The sequence below is a fragment of the Mytilus galloprovincialis genome, chromosome 9, assembly GCF_965363235.1.
Source record: "Mytilus galloprovincialis chromosome 9, xbMytGall1.hap1.1, whole genome shotgun sequence".
NCBI lineage: Eukaryota > Metazoa > Mollusca > Bivalvia > Mytilida > Mytilidae > Mytilus > Mytilus galloprovincialis.
In genome coordinates, this window is record NC_134846.1 from 49,718,997 (window position 1) to 49,731,787 (window position 12,791).

Below are 12,791 nucleotides of genomic sequence, written 5' to 3' on the forward strand. Positions count from 1 at the left end.
CGGCGTTAGCGGCTCTGGATCTCGGATGTCGGACGACACATATGTAATCGGACGATCGTTGATTACACGTTCAATTTCTATCAAAGTTGTTCGTAATACGTCAGAATTTACTTGTGATTTTCCGAGCACTTTTTTCAATGTTGTTTTCGTAATTCCAACTAGTCTCTCCCACCATCCACCGTACCACGGTGCTGCTTTCGGGATAAATTTCCAATTAATTTGAATGTTCATTTCTTTCGGAATGTCGTGTGAGGCGGAAACAAAGGTTGGTGCATTATCGGAATACACAGTACTCGGAATTCCTCTCCTACTAACGAATCGTCTAAACGCTAATTTGAATGATTCGATTGTCATATCAGTAACTAGTTCTAGGTGTACGGCACGAATACAAGCACATGTGAATAGGCAAATATACGATTTTGCAACAAGTCCATTATCTTTAACGAATAGTGGTCCAGCGAAATCAACACCAGTTGTCGTAAACGGAATCATATCGGTGACTCTATCCTTTGGTAGCGGAGGCGAAATTTGCTGTGGAAATGCTTTTCCGGTCACTTTTCGGCACTTCACACATTTCTGTACGATGTGGTTAACGCATTGTCTAATGGAAGGTATCCAATATGATTGGCGGATTTGCGTAATTGTCTGTCCAGCACCAGAATGTAACATCTGCAGGTGCGCGTTCAATATAACTAAGTCCGTAAATTGATTTTTCTTCGGTAGTAACACTGGGAACTTCGCGGAGTCGTCTAACTGTGAATTGTGTATGCGCCCGGCGCATCGAATGACACCTTCTGTATCTATGAACAAGCGCAGTTGTCTTACTAACGGTAGATTCTTGTCATGTGACGGGTTTGCGAGTTGCTGCTTTTCATTACTGAATTTTTCATTTTGAATATCTGTAATCCATGTACGAGTTGCGCGGTCAATTTCATCTTTCGTAATATCTTTTCCGTGTCTAGCATATTTCCTCAAGTTATACGGTCGCTTACTTTTACATATATTAACGAATTTAAACACGTAGCATGTAACTCGTAGTAACTTCTTCAATAACGAGAATCTTGATAGATCGATTATTTTCGAAATTCCATTTAAAGCACACGGTTTTGTCTTTTCGCTGTCATCTGTTGTCGTTAACAAAATAGTCTCTTGTTTAATTTGTGGGGTCCATGTAGGCCAACTGTTCTCATCTGATATCCACGACGGTCCTTGCATCCACAAAGTCGATTCTTTGAATTGCGTTGATGATATTCCTCTAGTTTGAAGGTCGGCTGGATTTGAGTCTGTTGGTACGTATTTCCAGTCGTAGTTTTGTGTCGTTTCTTTAATTTCTATCACACGATTCTGAACAAATCTTCCAAATGATTTTAAAGACGAAATCCAGTGCAGAACGATCTGACTGTCACTCCATAGTACTGTGCGTTGTGGTTTTAGGGTTTTCGTGAGGTTTTTAGCCATTCGAGCTCCTATTACTGCAGCCATCAATTCTAGCTTTGGTAATGTCATTTTGGCGAGCGGAGCGATCCGGTTTTTTGCAATTACGAGAGAAGAAGTGTTTCCTTTACACAAGTAGGCACTGGCTCCATAAGCGCGTTGGCTGGCATCAACAAAGACATGTAATGTGATTTTCTCGTTACTTTCGTTCTCATTTTGATCGTTGAAATAATGTCGTGCGATTTTCGTATTAACTGTTACATCTCGGATGTCATCTAAAATTTCATACCATGATTTAACTATGTTGCTAGGCAACACCTGGTCCCAATCGTATCCTTCTTTCCATAATGTTTGTACCAGTAGCTTAGCTCTTACGGTCACTGGTCCAAGAATTCCGAGTGGGTCGTAAATTGATGATGATTTACTCAATATTTCTCTCTTTGTCGCTTGTGAATTATCAATATCTATACGATCTTCATTTAATTTCGCAAATGTCAATATGTCTGACTTCGCATCCCAACGCATCCCAAGAATTTTCGTCTCGCTATCCGTATCAAGTACGTTTGCCTTTGTAGCTTCGTTGCTAAGTTGCTTGCTATTTGACTTCCATGTTCTCAAATTAAATCCTGCATTTGTCATGAGTTCTCTAGATTCTTCAAAGAAATTTAAGGCGGCTTCAGCTGAGATACTCAAGCGAGATTTGTATGTAGACAACGTACTTACAAGTGTTAATACGGAAGAAGCCGCCTTAAATTTCTTTGAAGAATCTAGAGAACTCATGACAAATGCAGGAATTAATTTGAATGTTCATTTCTTTCGGAATGTCGTGTGAGGCGGAAACAAAGGTTGGTGCATTATCGGAATACACAGTACTCGGAATTCCTCTCCTACTAACGAATCGTCTAAACGCGTTTGAAAAAACGGACGCTGATGTATTTGCGTGCATGAAACTGGGTTGTGGCTGACTTTCTTGATGATGTTGATGAATGCATGCTTGCGACTTCGGCATCGGTATCTGGTTTTGATGTAATGCTATCTTTAGACTTGGTATACAAGTGTGTTCCGTTCTTTGAACAAATGCTAGTATGGTGTCGTTTATTACAGTTTTTACACGTTTTATCGGATTTGCAATCGGCAACTCTGTGATTTCCTAAGCAATTAAAACATGACTGTTTCTCCTTGACAATGCGTTTTCGAGCTTCAATTTCCGTAACAGTTTTACAAGCTAATGGGGCGTGAACTCCTTGACAAAAGATGCACGGCTTCTTGGTTATGTCTCTTTTCCCTTTCTGATTTACGAAGTTGCGATTTGTACCCGTAAAGAATGCTGATGTGCGTGTGTAATTTGGTTCTATATCATCACCGTTTACCGACTGACCCGCTTCCTTAATCGTTATCTCATGTTGAATAGCTTGCCGTAACGACGGCAAGTTCCAGTGGTCGCCTCCGTGGGCACGTACCATGTTTTCTCGTATATTCCCAGGTAATTTATTTAATATTATGGGCACTAAAAGGCTTCCGAACGACTCGTGAGACTCCCCTATACTTTCAAGGCCACGGATGTAGTTTTCCATACTGTCGTAGAATTTTTTCAAATGTGTAATATTTGACGTTGGACTAGGAAGGCTGATTAAACTCTGCATGTATGTCTGTACTATCTTATGTGGTTGACCGAATCTTTGTTTCAGTACATGTAATGCTTGTCCGTAATTTGTGTTAGTTATTTGTAGACCTGCTATGCATTGGGTGGCTTCTCCGAACAGTTGAGATTTCAAGTAATTAAATTTCTGTACATCGTTTAAAGACAGGTTATCGTGTACGGCAGCACTAAACGAATCCCAAAAGGGTTGCCATTCTAACATATTCCCACCGAACGTTGGTAAATTTAATTTGGGAAGTTTGTGGTACATGCTGGAGTTTGAAAAAACGGACGCTGATGTATTTGCGTGCATGAAACTGGGTTGTGGCTGACTTTCTTGATGATTTGTGTAATTAATAAACTCGTGTGCATTTGGGTTTAGCAATGACTTAATTGACTGTTTGACTGTGATTTCCGATTCCTTAATGATTTTTGAAAGTTTAGTTACACTCATTTCTATGTCATATGTGTATCTGTCGGCTTCCTCTATTTCTTCGCTCACTTCCTCTTCCGATAGTTCCTCCACAATCTTCTCGTTCAGTTGATCGATCGTTTCCTGCTTCTTCACAATAAGTCCTCGAATGGTTGAAAGTTCACTAACGTCAAATTCCTGCAAAAGTTCCTCGGAACTCGGTTCCACTTTCTTCAGTAACTTTGTAAGAACTCCCCGATGTCCAGCTCGTCTGGTCTTCATCTTCGCGGTACTCATCTTTTAAATTCGTATTCTTCTGTTTTTGTCACGGCACCAATGTTTTGGACGTATCGATATAAGTAAACACAAAAGCGTCTTCAAAGTTTCGTATGCTTTACTAGTCTATAATATACAAGAGAGACGTTGGCAAGTGACGACGTTGCGGGCCTATTGTTACGTAAATGGCGGTAAAACGTTAAACAAATAAAAGTGATAAAGTGCTAAACTGAAACTAAAACTAATTCACAACAAAGATAATGAATCAAATTTCTGGTTTTAATCAGCACACTATTTCTTATGACAAGCAATAATAACATTTTCTTTTCAATATTAATATGTTTATAGAAAAAAAAGTAAATTTGGTGTTAAAATATATATTTGACAACATTCCTGCATGATTCAGCTGAATCTAATACGGTATCGTAGTAATGATTTTTTGTTAAAGATATTCGGTTTAAGGAACAAAAAAAATGTGATATAACTAATCCAGAATAGTGACCATTAAGGCGGTATGGGTGTCTTTCGCCATCTTGGATTGTATAAAAAGCAGAGAGGCTAAGGTTCAAATTTTCTATTAAGTTAGCAAAATTTGAGGCTGGAATGCAAATATTTGATGTCTGTTTGATGAACCAATTTATAAGAATATAACTTATAAATATTAATATTTTTACAAATGTAGATTACTATTGGTTGCTTTTAAATGTTTTTGCGTTTGCATTTTAAGGGGAGGTAACTCTAAAACAGTGCATTTTCTGAACGAATCTACATGGAACTTTCTATTTTGGATTCTAGCCAGAAAAAAACGTACGGTGACCCTATCTTTTCTTTATATTGTTTTGGATACCGGTAAAATTCCTCAAGTGTTTCAAGTGTATGATGATACATCAAAAAGGAAATGTCTTCATTTGGTATAAATTGGTGTAATTTGCAAATATTTGTAAAAGAAATTGCATGTTCTTAATCTGAAAGAAAACAATTAATATGGTTTAATTATTTACAATTTGTTACTACAATAAGACATGGCATTTACAAATATTTGCAAATTACACCAATTTATACCAAATGAAGACATTTCCTTTTTGATGTATCACCATACACTTGAAACACTTGAGGAATTTTACCGGTATCCAAAACAATATAAATATTAAATCACACTTTTTTCCATTAAAGGGTAAACACAATAAATTTCATGAACATTTTTAGATTAAATGAAAGTCATGAAATATATTGCGTTTACCCTTTAATGGAAAAAAGTGTGATTTAATATTTATATTGTTTGGATAACTGTAAAATTCCTCAAGTGTTTCACATTAAATAAGGATCAAACAGATTCCTAGTATGGAGTGACATTAATGGTACTAACCTTTTGGTATATTTTGTATGCCAAAAAAATATATCAAAACAATGAAACGTGTAATTCCTAAATAATAGTACTGTCTGACTTTAATTAATGAAAATACATACCTTTTTATGATATCCTTGAGGGCATAATAAAACACCAGCAGCGGACTGGTAGAACAACAGCAGCATTTACGATCTAGTGCTATAATATATCTCTAGATGTATTTGGTTGCTGTTTATCACATTAGTTGGTTTTCCTTATTATTTATTGTTGTAGTATTAATTTGGTCGTTGTTTTTGTTTTTGAATTTGAGTTATATATTTAAGTTAAGAAAATAATATTTTAAAGTTCTTCGTTATTTGTTTCGTTTTCTTACAGATCTGTTAGTATTTTTTGGCATGAAAATTTTCATCAGTGACGAAAAAAAAGGTTCTTAAATAACAAATAAGATCGAAGTTGAAGAGCATTTAGGATCTCAAATTCGTAAATATTTTGACAAAAAAAGATAAGATAAAAACTTGTCCTAGTTAAGGACATCCTTAGTATTTCGAAAAAAATATTTACGAAAATATTCAACTTGTAATTGATGCCTTTAAAAATTATTAATTTATACGGAAAATAATGTAAGCATGATGCACGTTTAGTCTACAAATGTTTCATCAGTAACGATATCAATGTTACATTCAATAAATAAAACAAGCAATCATATTTCTGTAGGCTTGCCAATGTTCTAAGTTACGACTTTTATTGTTTACTTTAGAATTAATAAAACGAATTTAAAACTAAATTGATTTTTCATTGTCAAAAATTATAACATCTCTTGTTGGTGATATGCATTGTTTAATTAGTATGTGATTAGTTCATTGATTATCCAAAAAGATAATGGCCAAAGCATATATTTAGCGTAATGGATTGTGAAAAATTATGTAAAACTCTATGGTTACTGTGTCATGTATTGCTTATAACACACCACATTAATGGTTTGATCTTTTTCACTGTACTCCCCATACATAATTTCTCCAATATTGTGTATGCAGTATATGTTACTTTACAGCTCAAAGACTGAAAATTAGATTCGCATTACAATTTTTCTCATTATATGCACAATTCAAATTTACAATACTCATGTTTTTTGTGTGATTTTCATTGCAACTTTTTATATATTTATGCTTTACGAAATGTTTTATGTTAAAGAAAAACCTCACCTATATAATAGATTTATGTCGTTTGTCCCACAATTCAATTGGGAAGGTCGTCGATATTGATATTTTTTAGTATTATTATTCTTGTATTGCATTTACGGATGTAAAAAAATTCCAAGAGGCCAATTTAAAACACAACCAAAAATCAATGAAACTTATGGCAGGCATATAGGTCAACAGTAATGCTTAAGTTAATTTTACCTCGTCTTAGATTTCGATTTTTCGTTGTAATTTATCTAAGTAGCTCACCGATGTTGTGTCATTTTTATACAGCTTTATTCTTGTTTTGATGAATAATGTTATCATACAAATTTGATTTAAAATTTAATGTACAAATATTAATACAATTTCTGAAGGTTCAGACATACCTCTCAAATAGGTTTTTGTATTTGTAATGAAATTTAGGAAAATTTTGACAAATTTGTGAATTTTATTTTCTTACTGAAATATTGCTTTATCATGTTAAATATTGCAATGGTTGATATCTGGGACTCATATAGAACTTACTTAAAACTGTACTTGACATAAGGAGGCGCTGATGGGACATTACCGTTAAACTTATCGGGTATAAAGATAATTAAAATCGATGTACGTTAAGGACACCTAGTAATGGTTCAGACTGGAATGATAAGTCATCCTCGGAATAACGTGGCAAATCACCTGATGTACAATTTATCTCAAAACATGATGACTTTAGACATTACTTTCCGTTTTAGGGGAGATAACTCGAATTCAAATATTTGAAGTAAGGTACCCGCCATTTTGAATCGCTTGGATCAATCAATGTTTGATTACTACAATATTATCAAAAATAAAAAAATACCTACCTAAAAATCGCCATTTTTTGATTTTATCCAAATTTGAATCGTAGAAGTAACGTTGCAACATTCAGTTTGTAAGTTTTCATTATATGACGTCATGTTTAACCTTGACGTCTTTGCACGAAAACTATTCATGAAGTTTCGCGGAATTTTATTGTATCTAAAATTTATACAATTGTATGCCCCCGATATAGCAGAGGGGACATTGAATATTACCTTTGTCCGTCTGCACCTTCGGCCGTCCGTACGTACGTACGACCGTGAGTCCTATAACTGCTAGTAGTCTGTTGTTATTTATGTATTATTGTCATTTTGTTTATTTTCTTTGGTTACATCTTCTGACATCAGACTCGGAATTCTCTTGTACTGAATTTTAATGTGCGTATTGTTATGCGTTTACTTTTCTACATTGGCTAGAGGTATAGGGGGAGGGTTGAGATCTCACAAACATGTTTAACCCCGCCGCATTTTTGCGCCTGTCCCAAGTCAGGAGCCTCTGGCCTTTGTTAGTCTTGTATTATTTTAATTTTAGTTTCTTGTATACAATTTGGAAATTAGTATGGCGTTCATTATCACTGAAATAGTATATATTTGTTTGAAGGACGCCTCCGGGTGCGGGAATTTCTCGCTACATTGAAGACCTGTTGGTGACCTTCTGATGTTGTTTATTCTATGGTCGGGTTGTCTCTTTGGCACATTCCACATTTCCATTCTCAATTTTACTTCACATTCTGATTCAATTCACAACGTGTTTATACTTATATTTTCAATTATGTTTCTTAAATGCGGGTGGCACATTGATAGTAAAATAAAAGAAAGAAAAAAAAAAAAAAAGAACATAGAAAAAAAAAGAAAATACCAAAAGAAGGAAAAGAAATATCAGAAATAAATAGAAATAGAATTGGTTGCCCCCGAAATTCATATGTTATAAAGACAAGTAGGTTTGTTCATCCAAAATTGGTTTCCGTTCTCTAACTTTAGTTTGCCTCAACCAACTGATATAAAACTATACACAATGCGTATTACCACAAAACACAGAGCAAGTTTGAATTTTGGTGTCGTCACTTTTGCCGTTCTACAAGAATGACCCTTTATAAAATTGTTTGAAAAAATAATGAAGTTTTCAGTTCCATCTTGAACTTTAGTTCACTTCAACCGAATCTTATGAAACTTATACGTAATCCTTCATAGTGTTTTATGCAAGCGGAGGCATCGCTGTGTCCAATGAACACATTTTCTATTATTTCATTATTTCATTATAATAAACGGAGTGTGTTATGATCAAATATTATGCAAAATGTGTTCACTATGGATATGCATCATTGTTGTCCAACTGAATGCAAGTGCTCAATTTGAAGGGGTTATTGAAAGGTGATAGAAAATGGGTTACCCAAACAAGTACGCATGGTATACTATGTACTTTTTAGCATTCCTTTCAGATTTTGGATTAAAGGTTGAGATATGCTATAGCCTCCCTGTACTATGATTCTTTCTTTCTTTTCTTCGTTCTCATATCTGATTGAGTTGAATGATTCCTAGTTAATCTGCTATGAATATAGTATCAGTGATAAAAAGATCTAAGCAAAAATAATGTATTTAATTTGAAACAGATGATTTATAACACGACAGTTACAAGAATGTATTAAAAACAACATTTAATTTATATGCACGCTTACGAGAAGTGTTAAGAATTTAACACAGTCAGATCACTAAATTAAACAAAGACAAACAATACATGTTTAACATGTCGGAATGATATTTGATAAGCATTCAGGAAACGACATTTCTTTAACATATTAACATACGTGTTGGTCTTTAATAGATTGATTGAGATATTCTGAATTTGTAATATGCTATACAGTATAGAAAATAAAATCGAGTTTACACTCGCTACATTTTTACATTTATGTCCCAAGCTCGAAATTTCGTCTATAGAAGTAAGATTACTATGTCATATCTAATTGTGGTTTGTTATTCAAAGAAGAATCTGATTTGCTTTATTATATCAATTGTGTAGTCTTGCTTACGACAATATTGAGAAAATGTTTTTGTAATTATATTCATGTATTTATTTATATTTTCCATATAAGCAACTATTACTCTTGTTTCGAAATAGGCTATTAAACCCCAAAAAAACAGGTATATGAACACAGTTATGCGATTGCTCGTATTTTGTTATTTATCAGACAAAATCACACGGATGTATATTAACTGTCATATTGAGAGACAGTGAAATAGCTGGCACTTTCTGTCTTTATGATAAATAACAATCACACAAATTCATGAGACTTATGTTTTTTTTTTTAAATTTGCTATTTAAACCTAGATATGGTTTGTATTGTTTTACTTTTAATCCGCCTTAGATCAAGTAACATTTACATGCAGTGATATGTAGAGCAAAGCACTGATTACTATTTTTTTTTTGTTTCAATTTGCGTACTTGTTTGCGATATTTTTGACAAGTATTTTTTAATTTGTTTTATTTCTTTTCAATTGTTATTCAAATTTAGTTTTCTTTTTCAAAATTGACCATAGAAATAATCAAAACAAAGACAAATTAGTTTGCAGCAAAAGGCTCAAACTGCTTTTAAGAAAATAGTAGTTTTAAGAATTGTTAAAATTAGATGAATTATAATTATGTTACATTGTACTATCTGTAGTGTAAATAAAAAAAAAAATAATACTTTGTATATTATTATGTTTATGCATGATCTATTTCAAAAAATAAAATGAATATTTGAAAAAATGTACTGACACAATTCCTCCCGTTTGGAGTTTAAAAGTGTTGTGCAAACACAAATTATAAACATATATCTTATCATGCCAACAACTAGTTTCAGAAGACACTATGAGTGAACCAATGTTATTTTCAAAAATACAATGTCTAGATCTTTGAGAGCAGTAATCTAGTTTTATCTATTCTTAATAAATTTGATTGGAGGCTTGGTAAGCTTGTTGAGGTCTTTGACGATATGTGTGAGCTTAGTATCATAAGTTTGGAATAAAGCTATAAAAGATGGGATGTGAGATACCTGAACGTATAAGATGACAACACAATGAATTATACTTACGAAATTGTAAATGCAATATAGATTTCAAGATCCCAGAAAAGGCATTGTGCATTGTCAACATGAGCTTTATTGAAATTAATTCAACAGGATAAACTTTCAATCCTCATTTTTTAGAACCAAGTCTTTTTTTTTTATTTCTTCACAAAGGTTTCACCAATAGGTTCATAGAGCAATGTTTTTTTAAGCCATGCATTACATTGCATTATGATTGATATCCATTTCATCTTTGTTCTTATTATTTCAACCTTCTGTTAACTTTCGTATCTACGGTACTTGAGTGTATTAGATAACAACCCAACTGTACCGTTATTAAAAATTTCAGATAACTTGCAATATAAGACTCATATATCTGTTCTCTTTACTTTACACGAGTATATTCCATGTTCCATTAAAGATGAATTGAAAAAGTTGGACCTGCTTTGTTTCATAGAAAAAATGGCCAGCATATAGATATAAGTATCGTGTCTTAGGGAGGGATAATTCCTTATTTGTAATCAATATGATTTAAACAAACAAAAAATACTGTAAGTGATACTACATGTATCAACATGTTTATTTCAAAGTTTGGTGACTGTATGGGCGAATCTTGAATTAAGGGATACAACAGATAAGTCTTCCTCTTAGATATTTAAAATTGATACAATATTTTAGAGCTTGTATTACTGTTCACTTGCGAAGTGGTATTAACAATGTGTGGATTCTGGATAACTCTAAATAATTTCTGGATAATATCAAGTATCGATCTTTCTCTGAAATCAATTCAATCAAAACTTTAGATTTTTCAACCCTGTGTACGATTATTCGCCATCCGAAATTTAAAAAATCGTCTTAAAGAAATAATCAACACTGATTTTCCACATACAAACGGTAGTATACTCTATTAATGTATTACTTTGGGATACAAAATGGCATACTATGTTAGAAGTTATCAAAAAGGTAAAACAATCTACACCAGGGATATGTCATAGAACATCTAGTCCTTTTTCTGATAAAAAGTTCAGCGTAAGATTTCAAGACTTTGTAAACTTCATAAACAATATTCTGTACTACAGTCTTGTAGTACAGATTCTAGGTAAAGACGTTGTTTATCATCTTAATAACGTGCTATATGATTCTTTTCTGTATAAAAAAGAAGATGTGGTATGATTGCAAATGAGACAACTCTTCACAAGAGACCAAAATGACTCACAAATTAACAACTATAGGTCACCGTGCATCCTTCAACAATAAACAAAGCCCATACCGCATAGTCAGTTATAAAATGCCCCGAAATGACAATGTAAAACAATTCAAACGAGAAAACTAGAAGCCTTATTTATTAAAAAAAGAACGAAAAAGGTAAAACATAAACAAATGACAACCACAAAATTACCGGTTCCTGACTTGAGACAGGTACATACGTGCATAATGAGGCGGGTTTAGTCTTTGTATATCAATTCTTCTAATGTTTAGTCTATATTTGGTATTATTTATTTATTAGTTTGTCGTGGCTTGACACTTATACATTCAGTCATTGGTTTTTTTTTTTTATGGTAAATTTTTGTATTCTTGTCTTTCTTCTTTTCTAGTAGGCCTTGTCTATGGTCCTTTTTGTTTTTCATTCTGGCTATATGTTTGTTTGTATTGTGACTAAGATTTAACAAAATGTTGACTGCTGTACCACTATTTTAAAACTTTGTACCTATTATGTTCGTTTGTTTTGTTCACATATCGTTGGTAATATAATTGAATTTGATGCGACAGTCATGCAAGTGAGCCGTTTTTGCTGGCGTTAAAACCATGTTTAATCCATCACTTTCTCTCCCGGAAAATATCTGTATAAAGTCAGGAATACAACAGTCGTTACCCATTCCTTTGATTCGGGACTTTCCGTTTTTGATTTTTCCTCGAAGTTCGGTGTTTATTTGTTTTTTAACTTTTTCAAATCATGATTTCCTTGATAGACAAGGAATCTAGAAAACCAAATGCCTCAACTGGTGAGGTTGAAATCGTCCTTTGTGAATTTTACGGACACAGTCACTAGTTTTGTAACCATTCTGAAATATCTGTGTCACATATTATCTCGGATATTTTCCAAATCCTGTAACTACTATTCTGTCCGCCTTTCCCCGAATGTGATCTATCGAATAAGACTTCTTACTGGGTTTGTACTTCAATTAACGACACACTCGATACCGCATGTGGACTCGGGTCTTCTTACCCTTCCAGAGCACATGAGATCACCCCACCTTTTTTTACGCGAATTTGAATGTTTCCTTTGGTATCTTTCGACTCTCTTTTATTAGTTGTCATTTATTGAGCAAAAAAAAATATATTGGATTTGTTCTGGTGTTGTTAATTTTTTTTAAATGTGGATGTGGTATGATTTTCAATTAGTTAATCAGAGACTTCATGACGTAGATATTAGTAACTATTAGACATCGTACAGTTTAACAACCCTCGTTTAACATTTGGCTTATTTCCACTTCATATGTTTCTTCTACATATGTTTTTAAATACAAACAATGACTTGAGCGGAAACTCGGGAATAAAAAACTTTCATTGTAATGTCTTGTTTTGAATAGTAGATATATACTAATGAAAATACAAAT